Genomic DNA, 22,186 nt, shown 5'->3' with positions numbered 1-22,186 from the left:
GGACCTTGCCAAGTGGCAAAGGGGAAGGCCATGCGTTGGCCATGGTTGAGGCAAAACAATCATTACAAATGATGAGCTCTAGGGGGGTATAAGAAGGAAGAGAGAGAGGGTGACCGGCCATTTTTTTCGCCCAAGGAGAGAGAGAGAGAGGTGTGCGAGAGAGAGAGAGTTGTGCGAGAGAGGAGCAGCGGCCGAGAGAGAAAGGAAGGAGGGAGTCGCCGTCGCCGCCATGTCCGTCCGCCGTATGCCGTCGTTTGTTCATCCTAGAGGCAAGTGGAGTCCTCTAACTTCTCTTGCATGCTTGTATATTGTTTGTTTGTTAGATTTTGGGTGTTTTAAGTGAGAAAAACCGAGGTAAGGTTGGCTTGTTCTTAAGTCGTGTGACTGTTCTTGCTCGGGTTGTGTGAGTCAGTAACTTTTTTGAGCAAGAATGTGTGTTTGGAGTCCGATTTTGGCCTTGATGTCTTCATGAAAGTTGTATCTAACATCTTTTACTATAACATACTGAAATTTCGTGAAAAATGATGGAGATTTGAGGGGTTAAAGTCTTGTTATACGGAGACCTCAGATCTGGAGAGTTTTTACTGACCTCTTGCTGGATTCATGGTTACATGTTGGTTTTTGTTGAGGATCTCACTTCGATGTCTTCATAAAAGTTGTAGGAGACATCTTAGAATACAACATACTCAAATTTGAAGTGAAATGAACAAGTATAGCCTAGTGAATCGACTAGATCTTGAAGAAGATGATTCTGGTGATGTATTTTGAGATACCCGAGACTTCAAGGACGTAAATGATGGCTCTAATCTTGTTATTTGACTTGGATCTCTTCATGAAAATTGTAGAGGATACCTTGATTTATGACATATCTAAATTTCAGAGGAAAAGAAAGAGAATAGATAGGTTAAATCCCAATATTTCGGAGATGTGTTCACTGGACGATGCGGTAATGGATCCAGAAGCTTCGTGAGGTTGTATAAAATAATATAAAAATAATATGGCTTGGAGTTCTTCATGAAAGTTGTGTAAAAATGTCTTGTCTATCACTCTGTAAAATGTAGTAAATTTTTGAAGCCATATGAATATTTTAATTGAATTTATTCGAAAACCGTGCATTCTGGTTTCATCCGAGAAGCATAGGATGTTTTGGGAAAATTATGAGGTTTTGAAAAAAAAATTCAATTTGGCCATGAATATTTGCAAGTAATTATCATCCTATTGGTTTGTTTAATAATTTCTTGAATTTTGATAATTTTGGGAGTTTATAGTTATTTTAAAAAAATAATAATAATAATAATAAATAAAAATAAATAAAATGATAAATAAATAAATGAATAAAAAGGAATTATTTCATTGGCCATAGATTCCATTTAATTAATTCATGTTGCATGTGTAATAAAGCTTTGATATGTCTATGATATTGAATTGAGATGCACATGTGATAAAGTCTTGATATGTCTATGATATTGAATTGAGATGCACATGTGAATAAGGTCTTGGCATATGTATGGCAATTGAATCAATGCATGTGTGAATGTCATGCCTAGTATGATTTTTGATATCATGCCATGTGCCATGTTAAAATGTGAATAAAATACTGGTGAACATGGATGATGGCAAATGAGGAGATGGTTGTGATGGCGGATGATGCTCGGAATGTATAGAGATACATTGCCGAAATTCCACAGGAGATTCGGGATGCCCGGAATGTGGGGGCCGGAAGCCACATCGGAGGTTTTTGCCCGAAGGGAATGCCTCGCGATGCCGGGATTGGGGTGCGAGATGCCTGGCTAGAAGGGTAAAGGCCGGAAGCCCCGTCGGAGGTTTCGCACTGAAGGAATGCCTCGTGATGCTAGTTGAGATGCGAGATGCTCGGAATGTGGGGGGCCAGAAGCCCGGTGGCCATGGGATGGCTGGAATGCTGGGAACCCTGTCGGAGGTCTTTGCTTGAAGGGATGATGAAATTGATGATATGAGAAATGGGTGATGTGGTGATCAAATTTAAAGATAAAAGATGAAAATTAACCCATGATATGATATGCATGATGATGCTGATGATGATGATGATGATATGTGATGTGATATGATATGCATGATGATATGCATGATGATGATAATGATATGTGATGTGAATAATGATGATCACCCATGATATGATATGCATGATGATATGCAAGATGATGATGATGATATGATATGCATGATGATATGCATGGTGATGATAATGATAATGATTTATGATATGACATGTGCAATGTGATGATGTCATGATGATGATACACATGTATGTGTTATAAATTGATATGATGATGCATGATAGTGTGCGCATGGCTTCGAGGTAAATAACGCTTTGCAATGCCCGTATGATCTGCTGATGCATTGAGTTATTATTGGATTTCCCTATCTGCTGAGTGGTTGTACTCACCCCTTTTAGGGATAACATTTCAGATTAGCCAGCATGCCGCTTCCTGCCGTCACGCGTGGTATATTTTATGGTCTACCATCCGATGTAGAGTCGAGTGTCTGAGATAGAGTGTCCTCTTGTTCCCCGAACCGACTTTTATCCGAGTACGCTATCTAGTGATGTACGACGTAGGCCCAGGGCCGAGGGCCCCGTTATTCGTCGGAGTTCATATCCGTACATGTTCGTCGGGATGGAGCGATGCGAGGATGTTGCCGCCTCCACCGCCCGATGCACCGGGTTGGGTGTGAGGCCTGCACGTGACGAGTAGGAGCTGTTTCTTTTTTGGGATAGTTAGCCAACACTTAAGGGTCGAGGTTTCTTTTTGAGGTTTTAGGCTGGATGTGGCTGAGTCCTAGCTTATCCTTTTTGATGTACCGATCCAAAAGAAGTCCCATCTTGAAAATATATATGTAAATAAAGTGTCGTGGCTTGTTTATAAAATTATGGTAATTAGTGGTGTGTATTTGTATCATGGTTGGTAGGGGGAGAGACGGTGATGTTTTAATTTGCTTCCGCATAATGAGTCGCGTTGGGACCGATTGTTTTAAAAAAAAAAAATGTGTCTACGAATTAGGACACTTCTTCAAAGTAGAAAGGTGATAAGGTGTAACATTGGCGCTGGTGACGACTTGCGAAGGGTTCGGGGTGTCACATCTTGTGGGCCAGGGCCCGTTTCTTCGAGAGGTTCTCCATCAATGGCTCCAATGAAGAGGTCATCGAACAAACTTGAAATTCCTTCCAGGGTGTCGTCAGAGTTTTCCGTCTTTGAAGGCGTCGGATCATCCATGCCATCCCATCCACTTGGAACTATATTGCGGGGGTCAAAGTAAAAGCTAGGAGGAGCCGAATACTTCACCATATAGTCGAACTTCCCACTTGGCTGTCCTAGAGTATCCACCACTTTAACTTCATCTTGCATCATAATTGGAGGACCAGGGAACGTGTCATGAATGTTTGGAGGTGGTAAGTTTTGCCTCCCTCGCCATTGCTCAGGTGGCGAGTTATGCCTTCCCTGTCTTTGCCTTCCAGAACTTCCTCCACCTCTTCTATGGTACCCTAACCCAGCAGATCAGGACCTCTGAGGGGCTTCAATGGGGTTTCAAATGCCCTAACCATTTCTTCCAAGACCATTACCAGGGACAAAACCATTCCTAACCATTACTCTTCCTACCATGAGGGCAGCATCTAAAACTTCAGGAGTGGGCGGCGATGAACCTCGAGAAGCATGTATGGTAGACACTAACTCAAATGAGTAGTAACTTGATTCGAACTCAGAATCTAGCTCTACATAGGGGATAGCTGTCTCGTGATAAATCCAGTGGTCTTCCTCACCATACACCGTGACCAGCTTCCTTTCGATCACAAATTTTACAGCTTGATGTAGACTTGAAGGGACTGCAGTGTGTATCCAGGGACGACCTAGTAGAAAATTGAATGCGGTAGGGATATCCATCACTTGAAATGGGATGTTGAAAACAATCGGCCATATTTGGACATTGAGATGAATCTCCCCAAGCACCTCCTTCTTTGTGCCATCAAAAGCTTGCACAGAAGTCTTCGCAGCATGTATCTTGGATGTCTACCTTGAGGCGGTGAAGAGTGGCCAACGGATATATGTTTAGGGCGGACCCATTATCAATGAGCACTCGAGACATATGAGAAGCCTTGTGCTTGACAAATATGTAAAGTGCTTTGTTATGCCCTCTTCCTTCAAGAGGGAATTCCTCATCATAATAGGCAATCGTGTCCTTGAGAAGGACCGATCCCACAAAATCCTCCAGCTTATCTACCTCAATTGTTTCTGGTACACGAATTTCACTCAACACCTTCATTAGTGACTTTTGATGCACAGGGGATGTGAGCAGGAGTTCGAGCAAAGAGATCTGAGCAGGCATCTTTCGCAACTGATCGACCACATTATACTCGCTTGCTTTAATCACAGCCAAAACTTCCTTAGCCTCTTTGTCAGTGACAAGCTTTGCAGGTTGAGCACTATCGTGAGCATAAGTTTGACCAAACCTCATAATAAGGTCAACATCTAAGTCATAGGACCAAGGCACCACTTTGTTGTCGACATATTCATATGGTTGAGGCATCTCAATCACTATCTCATCATCAAATGCATCTTCTAGTGGGGGCATATCCACAAGTGATGGATCTATTTCTTTCTTATCAGCATCAAGTGCAGCATGTTCCTCTCCCCAATCGATAATGATATGGGAAATAGTGGAAACTATGCAGTTATGGTCAGCATACACAATGATGCCATCATCCACCATTTTGGCAACTCTTTCTTTCATCAATGATGGGGGAATATCCTCACGATCTGGATAATATCCAGCTCTCATCAGTTCATTGTAGGCATCCTTCACATGCACCCTCGAGTTTTTTATTCAACCGGCTTCAGATTTCAGGATAGCATTCACCCTACCCTCATGCTCCGGTAGCGGATTTTTTTAGACATTTGGCTGAACAGTTTGAAATGAAAAGGCTTTTGTGTCCAAGAGGCTCTGGATCCGGTGCTTGAGGGTGAAACATTCGTCAGTTGAATGTCCCAGTTCACCGTTATGATAGTCACACTTCTTTGTCGAGTCATAACCCCGAATGCTTTCGCGGTTAGGGTGTTTTGGCTCGCTAGCAAGCAAGCCTTTCTTTCGAAGAATTGCCAACACCCGGGATGGAGATCCAGGGAGGGGAGTGAATTGCCTTCTATTATTTGCTTAGGCAAATGATTGATGACCAGCAGTTTGTTGTTGCCTTGCGTTCATCGGGGCACGGTTGGAACTTTCTTGGCTATAAGCCACATTCACATCCACGGCAGCTTCTTTCTCTTTCTTGGCGGAGAATCTTTTACTTGATGGCTCAGTAAACCATCATTCCCTTATCGCCATCTCGATTTGTTCTCCCACAGGAATCAGTTGATTGAAGTTCTCGACATACGTACTGGCCATTCGGTTACGGAATTCGGACGGGAGGGTCTTCACAAACAACTCCATTAACTCCTTGTTAGTAGGCTCAGGAGTGATTTGAGCCGCCAAATTTCTCCACCTTACATCGTATTCTTTAAATGACTCGCTCCTCTTCTTCTCCATCCGCTCAAGGTCTTCTCGGGAAGCTGCAATGTCCATGTTAAACTTATACTGTTTGAGGAACGCGTCAGCTACTTCGTTCCAGGTGTTGAGGAGGTTCACATTCTTCATCACATACCAATTCAGAACGGGTCCAGTCAAACTTGCATGAAATGATTGGATCATGAGAGGCTCATTCTTGACATATTAGGCCATGCATACGTGGTACATCTGCAAATGAGCCTTTAGGTAGGAAGTACCGTCGTATTTCTTGAACTCCGGCATCTTAAACTTTTTCAGCATCTTGACTTTCTCGTAAACTGACAAGTCAAATGGGAGTGAACTCCGCGACTCTTGCAATTGTTTCAGTTTCTCTTCAAGTTTGGCGAAGTGTTCATCTTGCTCCACCTTAGGGACACTGTCAGGCTTAACCTTTTCGGTAGTGACGAATAGTGGTCATCTTCCAGTTCAGGCATGTCGTCATCACCAATTTGGGTCTTGTTCATCTGCTTTAGGACTACAATCTTGGGGAGAGCGGGTGCAAGGGTCTGATTCACTTGGAGAGATTGCATTTGAGTTGTCATAAGTTGCATAGAGGTGAGCAATTGTTTGAGTTGGTCTTCCACGGCAGACATACGATCTCGCATTTCGGCTTGGTCGGCCATTTTTGCTCTCGATCGTGTAATGATGGGTGAACGTGGAGGATCCGTTATCACCTAATTGGAATAAAATTAATGTAAGAACCAATGACAAGATAGGAAAATGGCCCATGACAATGGTCTAATCGCCTGATTTTATTTGAAATTTGAACCAAGTTCCCTAACAATGAACTAAGAATTGAAATCCAAAGTCCTTAAACATTGAATTTAAAAATTGAAAACATTGAGCTAGAAATCAAAGTCCCTAAACATTGAACTAAGGATCAAAATTCAAGACGTCTCATTTTATATGCTTTGGGATTCCAACACCTTGTGAAGCTTCTTATTTTCTGCTTCAATCATTTCCACTTTCCGCTTAAGGTGCTCAATTTGTACTCGTTGGGTTGTCTTTTCAGTCACATCAGGGACCACTGGACATAGGGCGGCAGGAATCCAGTGTTGTTGGATGTAGAATGTCGACGCATGGTGAATCTCCTCCTTGCCTTTTAGTCTCTTGGGCACCAAAATCTTCTCTAGGTGGCATTCATTCCATGCAACAATGATTATCTGGATCTCCTTGAAGTAGTCATAGTTTGCTCGAATAAAACGAACTTGGAACAACTCTATCTTGAGTGGCGAAGGAATTTCTTGAAGAGCTTTGTATTGACGAGCCACCCTATACGGGTAGTAAGAAGTTGCACCAGAAAGGCCCAACAACGGAATTGGCTCATCATGCTTGTGTGAGAAATGAGCCTCCTCAACTCGGAACCATTTAGTATGCCATAAGAACACCTTAGGATTAGGATCTTTCAAAAAATTAATCCAACAGGCATGCTGTTTATTTGGGGAAAAATGTTCTAAGACCGCAAACTTTTGTATGGGGTGCCTAAAATCATCAATCTTAAACTGTTTCATAAGGTGCCCAAATCCTCTTATGTGGGAGAAAAACCATATTTGCAAAAGTTCAGGGAGGGCACGCATGGTCTTTTCCTTATTTTGTTTGAAATGGGTTAATGATAAAAATGTTTAAGCTAAAACCATATTGACATAATTTAACCCGTCACAAACACGATTAACCACCCATGAAATTGAAGGATTAATGGCATTTTTTCGATAAGGAAAAACGATTAGTCCAAAAAATGCTAACATGAAAATCCTAGCTTTTGAAGTCATTGGTTGGTTTGAAAAACACTCTTCCAAAAGTGAGAATGGGCATGCATAGCAATTAACTTTAACAACCTTCCTTACTCTTTCGGCTTCGATTTTTAAAAACTGTGATAATTCAGAAATAGAATCAATACTGATAGGTGGCTTAGTAAGTTCCTTTTCTAGGGGCATTCCAACGGCAACACTATATTCTTCAAGTGTTGGAGTCAATTCAAACTCACCAAATATGAAGGTGGAAGTTTGTGGATACCAGAAGTGAGGAAGTGCTTGTATCACACTAGAGTGGACGTTAATCTCTAACAGTGGGAGAAGTCGAGCAATCCTGGCTTTCACATATCTCTGGCCATCTTGATCTAACTGATCCAACAACCTCTTAAGCTCTTTCTTTGGAGTGGAAATGAATTGTACGTCGGTTTTCCCCATCACATATAAAACAAGACTAATGAAGAAACCTATTGTCATGGACCAACAAAATTGAAATAAAGTAAATAAATTGCGAAGAATTTAGACAACTTACTTTCACCAGAAAAGAATGACAATCACATAGACATGCGCATGAAAAGTGAGGCTCGATTTCTGTCTAAATGGCTTAACAAGGTGGAGCTAAGAGGATGATATGACTGTTGCAGTCTCGCATTAACGTGTCAGGTCCTCCTAACTCCAGCTCAATTGAATGGAATACCCAATAATCACGCAGTCTCGCGGATATGGACAAACACATTCGACACCATGAAAGAAATTTCGAGGAAGAGAAGGTCAACCTCTACATAGCAGTCTCGCTTTGGAGAAAGTATCATTCTCAACACCATCCTAGAAATCCTATTGCAGCCCAGGTTCGACCGTAGGCTGTGTGTGCAATAGTGTAGTGCTAAAAACAATAAAACATGCACAACAGTTTAAATGCAAACAACATTTCTATAGTTTTAATTCAAACATTCATTCCTAACTCCAATCTACAACACAGGGGTTAGCAAAAACTACTCCCCTTATACCTCCCATCTACAAAAACATTTTTCAAAAGAAAAAAAAATGGCCTAAGTCCACTAAGTGTTTTAACACAAGTCCCCAGCAGAATCGCCAAGCTATCGCGAACTAAATTTCGGGTGCACCACCTAAAATTAGGCTAATGGATTACTAAACCTAAACTTAGCTCGAGCTCTCCCAAGCACATACCAATTCGCAACTTAGGTTCAATTTCTTAACATGCAATTGATTTTTTTTAATCAAGAGTTGCCACTAATTCATTTTTTGTGGGTCGATTAGAAACCCAAGTAAAGTAATGGGAGATTTACTTTACTCCTACGAACTAGAGACTATGAGTAAGCGGACTTGGTTACACTAGATTTCTCTAATGCCCTTTCGGTACCATTTCTTTTAATTTTCAAAAATGCTTGTGCAGGCAACTTGGATTTATTTTAACCTAAATTTCTATCATGCAATATGGTGATCATACGAGTACTCAATCATTATTAAACACCCAATGAATCAAACAAATTGCATCAAAAGAAATAAACACACAAAGCAAACAATTGTTTTAAGGGCTTTATTTTATCTCAAAATTAAAACATACACTTTAACTACCTGACTTAATGTTACTAACAAACTATTTCTAATTAAATGGACCTAACATGCAAACTAATTAACATGCACTTAATATTTTTTGTTTGTTTTTATTTATTTGAAATTTGGAATTAAAACCCTAATTAACCTATCTAAAACGAATAATTTTCTAATTTATTTTAGGGTTAATTTGACTTAAACCCTATCCTATCTTAGAAAACTATATTTTTTTTAAAAAATGAGGTTATTTAAATATGCAAATATTATTTAATCCTATCTTAAAAAAATTAACTCAATCCTAATCTATTCGAAAAAATTATCCCAAAAGCGCAATCATAAAAATGCAATCTTAACTTACTAAACCAACACACTCTAATGCAAGATTTGATTTTTTTTTTTTTACATTTTTTATGTTTTTTTTAAAAGGATGAGTAATTATTAAATATTTAATCTAAACAATCACTACAATCAACAAATAAAGGATTAAAACAATCGAAAAAATAACTTGTTGTCTCACGGTTAAATTAAAGATTATTCTAACCCTAATCATCATAACAAAGAGTTCAAAATAATTAAAAATCTGATATGAAGTCTTACGGACCAAATTAATAATTATTTTGATTCAACACTTAAAATACTATTGACGAACCCCAAAAATTAATATAATTAAAAAAAATGATTCGACATCTTACGGATCAAATTAGTAATTACAATAATTTTGGGGAAAACCCTGCAGATAATGCCTACAATAAAACGAAAATCAATTCCCAATATTCCCATTGGTACAATAATAGCAAAAATTCAAAATAAAATAAAAATAACATAAATTAAATAAAAAAAAAGAAAAATAAACAACCTATAGAAAGTGGAGCAGTCGATTGGTTGGCGTCGAGTGGAGGATGACTAGCGTCGGAGCTCCAATGAGAGCTGGCAAGTAACGACGGTGAGGGGCATCGCGGGCAGTGGTGCCACAGCAGCAGGCACAGAGCGGCTGCAGAATCGTTGCATGGAGAAGGGGGCATTGGACACTGGGCGGTCGCGGATGGAGGTGCTAGGGGCGTCAGGCACCGGGCGGTCATGGAGTAGCACGGGTTACTGGCGAAGGGTTTTGGTAGCTATTGCATGCGAGCGACGGTGTCCGTAGGTCGCGGCAGAGACCGGTGGATCTTAGGCAGAGGCGTCGTGACGGCAGATCGTCGAGTGAGTGGGGACTCAGATGACAGGGTTACGAGCGACAAGTGGATCGCGGGTCGGCGCGAAAGAGGCGGGTCACGGCGATGATCGGCTAGATCACGAACCGGTAGGTTACAGACAAGGCAAAGGCGCGACAAGCAACAAGTCGCGGGTGAGGTGTGTGACGGTGATGCAGGCGAGCAGTGGAGGCAGCACGTAGAGGTTCGGGTGCTGGGCTGGCTAAGGTGGATCACCGGCGGAGGCGGGGGCGGCTTTGCTGCTCGTAGGCTGACAGTGCAGGGGTCGGATGCGCAGAACTTCTGGAGAAGATGAACAGTAGGTCTTTTCTCTTTTTTTTTTACTGCTCTCACCTATCACTCTCTGCCTCTTTCACTTTTCTTTCACTCTGCTTTTCTTTCGAACCCTCACACATCTCCCTCACCAGTCTCTCTTTTTCCCTTTTTACTTTTTGTGTTTTTTTTTCACCAAGAGAAGCCCCCTTTTCCGAAGCCTTGCCCTCCCTATTTATAGAGCGAGAACCCAGTTTGTTCTACCTACGAAGATTTGCATATATTGACCCAATCGGTAAGGATCATCATTCGAAAAGGAGAGATGTGCTCAACAAGAAAATAGCCCCAAATTCTTTATGAAGATTTTTTAAAGATAATTCACTCAACTTTTGATGTGGCTTAATTATCCAAAATCTTTCAAAATCTCCTTCCTCAACAAAATATTTTTTAACAACTTTTAAAAGAGAAGTTAAATATTATTGTTACCCTAATGTAAACAAATAAAAATAAAAATAGTTAAAATTTAGGTGTCAACATGCTTCAACCCTTTACCAGCTAGTTCTAGCTCGCCGACGACCACCCATTGATCTCTTGTCGAGCATATTTTAACCCTATGCCCTTACATTTTCCAAATTTTGCAAAATGGCCCATGGATTTTGTGAATTTATGATTTTACCCCTAATTAGGCCCTAGTCGCGATTCCCAATTTTTGTGAATCAAAGCCATCTGATTGGTCATAAGACACATTCTAGGTGGGATTAGTCCTTCATGGGCTTAATTTAATAATTAAATCAAAATTTTGTTTGTCCGATCTGATCGGTCACAAGACACATTCTAGGTGGCATTAGCCTTTAATGGGCTAAGTTTGATCATTAAATCAAAATTTTGACCATCAAATCAAATTAACGGTCAAGATTTGGTGATTACACAAAGGTATACAAGGGTTTTCCTTCTAAAGAGTTAGTCAAGTTTTGACAGTCAGGCAAAGGTATAGAGTGGTTTTCCTTCCAAAAAATCATAGGATGGCTCATTTAATCGGTTGCCATACACTAGGAATGTGCAAAAGAATCGAGAACTGTCCGAACCACCTAAGACCAGACCGGACTGCAACCAACGGTTCCATGGGGCCTAGTTCGGTTCTCAGTTCTAATTTAGTGGAATCGGAGAGTACCGATCTGATTCTTGGTTCTAGGCGTGGAATCGCTCACCTGCCCGCCCAGATCGAACTAGTATCTATATATATTTTATTTACTTAATTATTTATAGTTTTTTGACCAAATATATATGTACATATATGTATATATATAGTTATTGGACATTATTGACTAATTTTATCTCTTGGGTATGTAATAGGATTAATTCCCTACCTTTTTTTCTTAATTCAAATATTTCATTTACTTGATTTGTCAACCAAAACAAAATAAGCAAACATGGAGGAAGAAGAGAACCGATTGGAGATATTCATAAGAGCCAATGACTCATTTCAAGAATATAATTATGTCTCTCCTTAGCCATTCTCATGATTAAATTAGATTGAAGTTGAAAAAAAGATGAATCAAGCTATTAATATTTTAAATTCTATGGAGGTTAGGACTTTTAACGGGGGGTCTAATTCTCCACATGTTTCCAATGTCGAGAAACCTTAAGAGGACCTTACTATGACTTTCGAAAAAATTAAGTTTTTAGCTAATTAGTATTGTTTATTCGTTTTTCCTTACAGTTTTCAATCCTTAATCAAATTAAATGGCTCACAATTCAACTCAAATATAAAGCCGAACAAGCTTTGTAGAGATTGGGGATCGGTTCTATGAACCAACCCAGAACTAGATTGACCGGCAGTCCAGTTCTCAAGTGGATTCATAGTAACAACTTGCGGGTCTTGGTTCTAATTTTATGAAATCAGTTTTTAGTAGACGCTTTCTAGTTCCAAGGCAGGAATCTCCCATCTGGACTATGCTCACCACAACCATACATTTTAATGGCTTATCGAACTTCTATTTGCACTTCAGTTGGGGCAACACCATTCTCATTAGTGTATAAAATGGAAGCCGTATTATCCATGGAAGTGGAAATCCCCTCATTGAGGATACTTTTTCAAGTCAAGCTTTTTTAAATTGAATGAATTCAACAGAGATTTAAATAGCCAAACATGATTGACAAGAAAAGGGTAAAAGCCCCATGCCATGGATAAAGTTATCAAAAACGAGAACCTAAGTCATTCAACCATAAGATTTGACCAAAACATTTTAAAGTCAATGACCTTGTTCTAAGGACAATCTTGCCCATTATCCGACAACCTCATGTGAAATTCACCCTGAATTATAAAGCACCATATATTGTAAAGAAGGTGTTACCTGGTGGAGCACTAATTCTTGTAGAGATAGATGGCCATGAGTTGCCAACACCTGTATGTTGACACTGGATTTTTAAGTCGATGCATCATTAAAAGATAAAAAAATCGAGATTTAGGTTTTTAATCGCGATAGAGCCCCACTTCTCAATCAAAAAGTGTCGTTTTTCATTTCTTTCTTTTGAATTGTCATTTTTAAGCATTTTCTAGCTCCTTTTCAAGAAAAACCCGAAAAGTCAAATAGTTTACTTTCGAGTTGACTTTTGGTCAACCGTTTGACCAAAAGTCAACCCCGAGTCAAAAATTTGACTTTTAACCAAACAAATTCCATTTAGCTTTAAGTTTGCTTTTGTCAAATCAATTTTTGAAAATTCAAAGATCTGACAAAAAATCGACTTTTAGAAAAAGTCAACTAAACGGATGACTTTTAGTTAAATCTTTGACCCAAAAAATATATATAATAAAAAAAAAGCGCAAATACATTTCTTTTAATGCCAATTTGACTTTTGTGTCAAAAATTTCACAAAATTCAATTCAGAACCTTGATTTCTGAATTTTTCAATTTTAGGTTCTAAATCGACCAAAAATAAAATTACTTTTTTTTTGTCATAATTAGGAGTAGTTCATTCTTTGACGTTTGTTTAGGGACTGTTTGAAATCTACTTAACCATTCAATTTCATGATTTATCAAATCAAAATACGAGTTGCCGTTTTGAGCCCTAATTAGGGAACAAAAACCGATCATTCATAACTTGTGAATGGACGATTATTTCTCACTCATTTCCTTAAGATAAGTCTAAATTCAAGATTGATTTTGTGAAATTCACACTAGAACTCATCAATTTGAAGAATTTTATTCTCCCAAGCATTAAAAAATCAAGCAATTAAGCTTCAATCGACAAAATTCGAATTAACCGTTTCATGGCTATGGTTTAATTTCATGAATCTAGGTTAAATTTTAATATTAGGCTTAGATCCATTTTTGGCTTAAGCTTGAGTGCTTCAATTCAATGTCAATTTGAATATGATAAGTGATCTTACATATGGGTAGCTCATTAAATGGGGCAATTGTGACACTAATTGAGGTAAATTTTAGTTAATTTGTAATTTTTCCCATTGAATTGCAAATTTTACCAATTTAGCCCTTTAGGCCCAATTCAAAGCACCCATGATTTCGACTCTTTTTTTTCAACAGTAATCATTGAATTAGGTCAATAAAAGACCCTTAGATCATGTTCACAGGGGTCCCAAGTGGACAAAATAGTAGGAACCAGACCAAACCGGTCAAGAATTGGTTAAAATCTGGCTAAAACTGGACTAAAACAGTCTAGCTAATCTAACTAACCGCCGGTGGGACCGGTTGGTTCAGGCCCTTGCCAGCCAGTTCTTGGCCTCCGGCTACCAGTTCTGGAACCCTCTCAATACAAATTTAATTTCTCCACCTTCAATTTCCCAAAATTTCATAAATTGATCCTCGAATTTTGTCATTTTGCAAATTAACCCATAATTGGACATTTTGACGCAATTCCCGATTTTAGCTTCATTTTTTTGCAAATCAAACCCACTAGATTTATTACCCGATACCTTGAGATCATGATGGAGCCTTTGAAATGGTTTTTTGACTGTTGGATCAAAATTTAAACCGTAGAGTGGAACCGACGGCCAAAATCGCTTAATATGAGGAGTACATAAACAATATGTCTTCCATTTTCAAGGGGGGCTTCATTTGGCACAAAAATTCTCCCTCTCCTCGGTCTCTCTCTCTCTCTCTCTCTCTCTTTTCTCCCTATAAACTGCCACCCAAAAAAGATCACTGTCTCTCTAGTTTCGATTCATCTCTTAGACCGATTTCATTCTAGGCTTGAACCAATGGTCGTCGAAGCCCCTAAGCATCCAAGCTGCTAATGATCTATAGTACCAGAGGTCTTTGACCTTGCTATGGATAGAGGAGACTAGATCGGTTGCCGGATCTTCACCGATGACTCGATCTTCACTAGTGAGTCAAGGCTGGTCCATTTTGGATCGGTTCTTCCTTTTTTCCTTGAGTAGGTAGTTTGATTGATCCCAATCCGATCCGTAGTGGTTTGATCTACATTCTTGGAGTCTTGATCATGATCTGACGGCTTGATCCAATTGATCGCTATAGAAATCGACGAAAATCACGACAAATGTAACGATTCGAAACTTGAATCAGATGAAGCAAGATTGAATTAGTCGATCAAGGCTAGGATTTAAGATTATGAGTTTTTATATGCTTAAGATCAATGATTATGAATGCCGCAATAATTTGTTGATGATTTGAATGATGATTGTGTTATTGAGCTTAATCAGTGATTTCGTAGGTTTATACCTACGTCACTATTTTGGCCAAAACGAGGTACAAAACGACCTCATTTCAACTTTAGTCCTCTTAGGGTTAGATAATAGATGTCCTAAGTTTCGTAAAAGGTAGGTCGTACGCCCCAATCGAGCGTCGTTTGACCTCGAAAACACTTCCGAAGATTAATGATTCTGCAGTAGTTTAGGTCTTTATCGATTATGATTTTGTTCCTTTTTTGGCTTTGTTATTTTTATGTTGACTTTCGTGATTATTTTTTGGCAAAATTTTCTTCATGAATTTTATTCCAAATTATCTCATGCATCTTTTGTAATTTTTTCACAATATTTGGATGCATTCAACTAGGTTAGATCTACTTAGATCTAAGCCTAGGTCAACCTATTATGTATGGATCTCTGATTTTGCTATTTTTGTACTGATTTTTCTGTTAAGTTTCGGAACAAATTTCCTTCATGAAAGCTGCTTGCATAATTTTTGTGCATGTCCTATATTTTTTTTTTCAAAATTTCTGGACATGTTTAGCTAGGTCAAAATCGGTTAGATCTGAACATATGTTAGTTTGTCCTACATTATTCTAAAATTTGTTTTAATGAAATTGAGTCCATAAATGCACCTATTTAGTCTCAAATCCTTCATGAGAGTTGAAATACATGATCTATGTGCTCAATTGATGCATGCTTTGCAAGGTTTTTACATGGGCAAAATGAGTCAATTGCATGCATTAGAGTAAAATGTACTGCAGCAACATGTGTTGGACATATAGTTTGTCTGTTTTGCAATTTTTGCTGTAACTTATATGATCTTAATTGAGTTTCAAACTCTTAACAAGAAATCTTCATCATCACATGCTCTATATGTGAGATTTTCGGTAGGATTTATGCATGTCTAAAGGATGGCTGAAAATATACTTGTTATGTAAATTTAGTGTTGAAATGAAACCTTATGATATGTGCACATTTCCATGCTTGTTTGAGTCATCTACGGATCAAATCTTATGATCATGCATTCTTGTTGATTGAACCACATGTTGCAAAGTTTGCATACATATTTAGGTCATGTTATTTGAGTTTCATCTTGCACTTTAAATTTGTCTCACAAAAGTGTTCATCACACTTAAGATTTCTAAGCATACCATTAAGAATCATGAATCATCTCATAATGTTATTTAAATTGTATGACATTTCGCATGCTGACTTAGGATTAGATAACTATCCAAACTTTCTGTTGCATCCAATCCTAAGTCCCATGTGATTTCTTCATGCCGTTTGTGCATGATTTGAGTGATTTTAAGGTTTTCTAATGAATGTTAATGTTCCGTTTTCTTAGTTACTGATACGCACACTTTTAGAGATCTCGATTTTAGGATACCAAACTAACCTAGTTTGGACTCGAGCTCTTCTAGGAAGACGTAGAACACACTTAAAATTTTCTAATGTCATTAATTTCATGCCAATCACTCATCGTTTGGATTATTTTCTATCTTTTCAAAGCTAGAGCACAATCTAGAAAATGGATCAAATTCGGACCCTTGTTCTAACCCCTGTTTGGACCGACCTTTGATATTTTTATTACATATTTTTTCTGTTTGGAATCTGCACTTGTCCTCTTAATGAAACTTTCTTGTCATCATGTTGGTTATGTTATGTGTAAATTTGATGGTTTTTAAACATGTTTGGATAGGACAAATCCTCATGACATTAGCTGAACGTCCTGTTGTTTTGACAAATTTTTAATGTGTTGTTACTTGTTGTTTGATTTTTATAAAATCATGTATAGATTGTCTAAGAATACTTTCTTCCTGAAAGTTGTTCATAATCATGTCATGCATGTTAGAGAATTTTTTTCCTTGCCAAATTGTCATTAGGTATTGCCCAATTTTGCTGTTCTTACATGCTTGTTATGAAATTTCCTGATATAAACATGAATGTGATTGTTTAGTTATAATTTTTAGGCTAGTTTGTGCATAGAATTAGGTCATGCCATCTTCATGGAAGTTATTCTAAATGTTTTGATCTTTGTTGTTAAACAATCGGCCTTTTCAAATTGAATCTTTCAAAAAATACTTTGATACATGTGATGTTTCCCAAAAATAATTTGTAAAAAGTTCTTCAAAAATCGATTTGGCTTAAGGAAAAATCGTGATTTTGACCATATTCAAAATTTTTGCGATGCTTGTGAGTACATTTATGCGAGCTCTAGGCTAATTTTGACAAATGAATGTGTTCCATAGCCAAGATATTCCTTAATCCTAAATATTTTCAAACCTTTTTAAAATCCTGATTTGACATCGTAAAAGTCACAGTTTGAATTGTATTCAAAATGCTTGTGATACTTGTGAGTGCATTTATGCGAGCCCCGGTCTAACTTTGGCAATTGAATGCCTTTCATAACTCAGACATCACTTTATCTCAAAACGTTTTATAAATGATTTCGAAATATATTTTTTAAATATCACATATACCCCTCATACATATAATCCCATCATGCATTAGAAATTGCCTGTGTTTGTGATTGGCGCATGCCCTTAGTAATAAGTGACCCACCGACGGTTCACTTTCTTGCTTGATTGGTTGAGAAATAAGGTTCAAAAGACCTGCATGTATGTTTAATTTTTTGCAATTCATGTGACTTTTAGATGAATGGTAGGGTTGATGCATGATATCGAGGGAAAAACCTGGGATCACATAGATCGCTTGATTAGGAGACTTATAAATGTTATTGGCCATGCGAGAACACAATTGGTCAACAATTGCTATAAGTCACAAAAATGAATTGGGTAGGTGTCTTAGTGGGATCCTCGAATGAAAAATTAAGGTTGACCCTGAGGCCCCAAAATTTGACTTTCATATTGAACTTCCTTTAAATGATTGATCCTGTCATGATGTCGTGTTTTTTTTTTTTTATTGTTTTGATGTGTATGCTTGTTTCTTTCCATTGTATGCACCTAGTTATAAGTTTCTTAGAATAGGTTTAAATTAGGACCCAAAGATGGAGAAAGCGCGAAGACAGTGGAAGTTGATGTCTATTCCAACCATTATCAAGTACCATTCATTTCCCCGACATATATCTCAGGTTCCATTTATTGTATAAAGCCCGACAAGTTGCGGATTTTCTCTCTTTCTCTCATATTTTTCAATTGTGTTTCTCTTTAATTTTCTAGGATTGTATGGTAGATTTACTGCTTTCCTTGATTGTTTACTTACTGTCTCGTAATTTCAATTTCATTGATTGCTTTTTTTTTTTCTTGTTTTTCTAGAAATAGAATATAATGAAAATGACAAACCACGCATGATCACCTAGTTTAAGACTAATGATCTTGAAAATGTAAAAAAAAAAAAAAAATGCATGGACATGTTAGGAAAATACAACATACTGTTTAGGTATCGAAATGGCGCTGATAAAAAAAATAGCGTAACCCAAGCCAAGCCCCTGAACCTAGATATTTGGTTGTGTAGGAATCGAGGAAACACTCTCGACCCCCGATTAGGTTTTCTAGCCAACCCCCAAAATGAGCCTAGTGACAACTCCCGTTTATTTTTAGGTTGTCATAAACAGCTAGACCGTATAAATAAACCCATTGGGTGGGATACGAGTTTCAATGAAACTCACCATGGTTTAGCATACTCGATATAGGAGTACCCCAAAGGATGAAGTGATGCCGTCCTTATGGGCGAAGCATACTGTCGAGAGGGCTACCATGGTAAAGGTACCCTTAAATCCGATATGCACACCCGACTCCTTCTTTTAAGGTGTGTTGCTCATGTGGGTATAGATTGCGACACTCCACTATCATGTGGGGTACGAGCTTAGGAGAGCTCGTGATCTCATGGAGGAAACTCACAGGAGGTTGATGACATCTTTTAGAATGCAAGCCGTGAGAAAACTCTCGTGATCAAGTATCCCTAAACCTGATCTTTCCCCCTTTTCTCTCCACATGATGATGAGGGATCGAAGGCGACAAGATCGGGTCGCAAAACTGTAAACATTGATGCTGTCAAGAAGTATTTTCCCTGAATAAATTGAAGGGCTTTTGAGCCACTTTTGGATTGAATACAAACCACTTTAGGTCATTTACATCATGCATCTCATGCATATATAGCATATTCACATGTTTGTTCATCTTGTAAGGACTAAACAACTCTAAAAGAAGACTTCATCAACCTTTAAGGGATTGACCTCAATAAAACAACCACCAAAGATCAATCACCTTCCCTAGAATCTGGAAACATTATCAATTAAGAAATAAGTCCCTTTTCACACAAAATAATTTTTGCTCAAATTTTTTGCAATTATGTCTCTAAAACTCTCCCCAAAGGAGTCAATGGAACATATCTCTTGAAAACATTCTTCATGTTTTAATTTCCCAAGGAGAGGAATTTGACGAAGTGATGTTTTGAGAAACTGAAAAGGGATTGTAAAAAGAAAATGGTAATACCTAAGATAACGAAAGGCAAGCCCTCGACTAAACACGTCCCTATACACACTTTGAGAGAATTGAGTGAAAGAACCTTGTCTTAGGACATAGGATTCATTCATAGTGAATGTTGATTGAAATAATTAAAGTATTTCTTTTTCAATCCCAAATACTAATAATATCACTTGCGAGCCACAATGAGTCAAATAAGGAGCATTTTTTTCAAATAGTCCTATATAAAATAACTCAATATTGGGGTGAAATGGGAGGTTTTGGTTGAAATGAATGGAGGAAAAAATCAAGAAAGATTTTATTGTCTTCACTTGCATCAATCTTCTTTTGATGGCTTCAGGTGAATTCTTACAGAAGCTCAAAACATCCTGAAGTGATGAAGAGTACCCAAACACAATTATCCATTACTTAACAAATTTGAGCCTTATACAATCATCTTCAAAACCCAAGTGGTGATTAAGACAAAGCATATGATTTACCAACAAAGAGTGAGAATGTTGGTAACACTTGAAAAAACCACTCGAGAGTCCTAAATACTTGAAATAGAGTGAAATTAGGAGGCATAAAAAAGTAGCGTCCTTGGTAAAAGTAATTCCAATACCCATGAAAAAAATCATCAAAAGCAAGATTAGTGGTCACACAAAAGTCCATTCATCAAAAACAAAAGAAATGCTTTGCAAAGCATGTATTACAAGCACTGACATTAGAAAAAAGAGCAAAGCTCTCATGTCTCAAAATAAAATAGTCAAAAGGTGTCATGCCTCGATCCTCCGAACGTGTGCCCATCCTGACTTAGTCGATTAATTAGCGACATCCCATGACACATCGCTGACCCATTCATTTTAATGCACACGCGGAAGCAAATATATAATCCCTAGACAACAATTCAATGGGATAGAAAAGTAGGGCATGATTTTTTAAACCAACAACACACTTATATATAGTGATAAGTACACTATTAGTGCCATAAGTTGTGTATGACGCTCACTTTGATGCCAAAAGTTTCCGTTAGATCACTTAAGTGCCAAAAAGTTTGAAAAATGATCATTTTAGTGCCAACTCCGATCTGGTTGGCCGGAAATCCGACGTGGCACTTTTTTATTAATTTTTGAAGCTGATGTGGCTTGCCGGAGAGTACAGTCAGCATTTAAACAACAAAACGACGCCGTTTGGTGTCTCTTCCCCAATTCAAAACCCTAAATCCCCAAATTGAGAGAGAGAGAGAGAGAGAGAGAGAGAGAGAGAGAGAGAGAGAGAGAGAGAGAGAGAGAGAAGATAAGCCAACGACGATGGGCCAATCGCCGACCTCAACGGCCCCTGCACTTGGCGACTGCGGCTCCGACCCTGACCACAACCCCGACGACGGCCACTCGGCGGCCAAGTTGAAGGCCGTGATATGGCCGGTGCTTGGGGAGGCCGTCGATGAGTGTGCCACCCCGGTCTCTCCCTCTCCATATCTGATCTCCCTGATGAGTGCCTGGCCTGCGTCTTCCAGTACCTAGGCTCCGGCGACCCGGGCTAGTGCTCCCTCGTGTGCCACCACTAGCTCGCGATCAAATGCCAAAGCCGCCAGAGGCTCACCCTCCACACCCACTCGAAGCTGCTGGACGCGGTCCCGGCTCAAAGAATTTGAGGACGTTGAAGCTGGTGAAACGTTATCGAGATTGGAACACAGTGCCACTACGACGAAGGCCAAGCGATGGCGGCCGGCATTGGGCGAGAATCGAACAAAAAAACCCTAATTTCAATCCAAAAAAAAAAAACTCAAAAGAGTTGTGCGATGTCGTTTTCTCAAGGCCATCCACTTAGGACGGCAAAACAACGTCACTTTCTTAAGGAGGATAGAAAACGGCGTCATTTAAAGGCCTTGTCGATTTTTTTCTTTAAAATATAAAAGCCACGTAATCATTTTGGCCAGAATCTCGCAAAGTGGCACCAAAGTGATCGTTTTTCCTCCGATTTTGCACTTAAGTGATCTGACGGAAACTTTTGGCACCAAAGTGAGCTCTGTACACAACTTATGGCACTGATAGTGTACTTCTCCCCTTATATATACATAACATTCCCAGTCATGTCATATATATATATACAATACAAACCGACATATAAATATATAAAGTCTGCAAAACAAGGGGGTTTTCAAACAACTACGGGTTATCGTCGTCCTCTCCATCGTCTCCATCCACACTCCAACTGGAGCCTACCTCCGAGTACACAAGAGCTCCTGGATCTTCAAGGTCAAGGTCCACCAGGTCTACCACCGAACCTCCTCTAGGATCTGCTGTGCCTTTCCCAAAGGCCACGTCGAGTACGTAGAAAGGAATCTTGGACTCAAGTATTGGATCTTCCCTCCCTCCATCTTGAGTTTGGTGATACCATGCTCTGTATTGATGAGGCACCTTTTTGGGTAAACCCTCATCGACCCAGACCACATATTTCACCAACTCGTAAGTCTATCCCTTGGGGCTCCTATGCAGTGGGATAAAATGCTTCAGCTCCATCACTTTCTTAGGTTGACCAAAACGCGCGGGAGGAGCTGCCATATATGGACCTGAAATGTTATCCCACAATAGGGTTAGATGACGTCTCAAAAAGTTAGACCCCTTAAGACCTGACTAGGAAGAAAATACGCCCTGAGGGCTGCCTAAACACAATCACAAGTCAGAAGACTTACCTTAGCCTCAGTTCCTTCCTATAGGTCAATATAATTCA

Source organism: Eucalyptus grandis, chromosome 7 (genome assembly GCF_016545825.1).
Source record: "Eucalyptus grandis isolate ANBG69807.140 chromosome 7, ASM1654582v1, whole genome shotgun sequence".
NCBI lineage: Eukaryota > Viridiplantae > Streptophyta > Magnoliopsida > Myrtales > Myrtaceae > Eucalyptus > Eucalyptus grandis.
The sequence above is the reverse complement of the archived record's forward strand: the minus strand, read 5'-3'. Positions refer to the sequence as shown.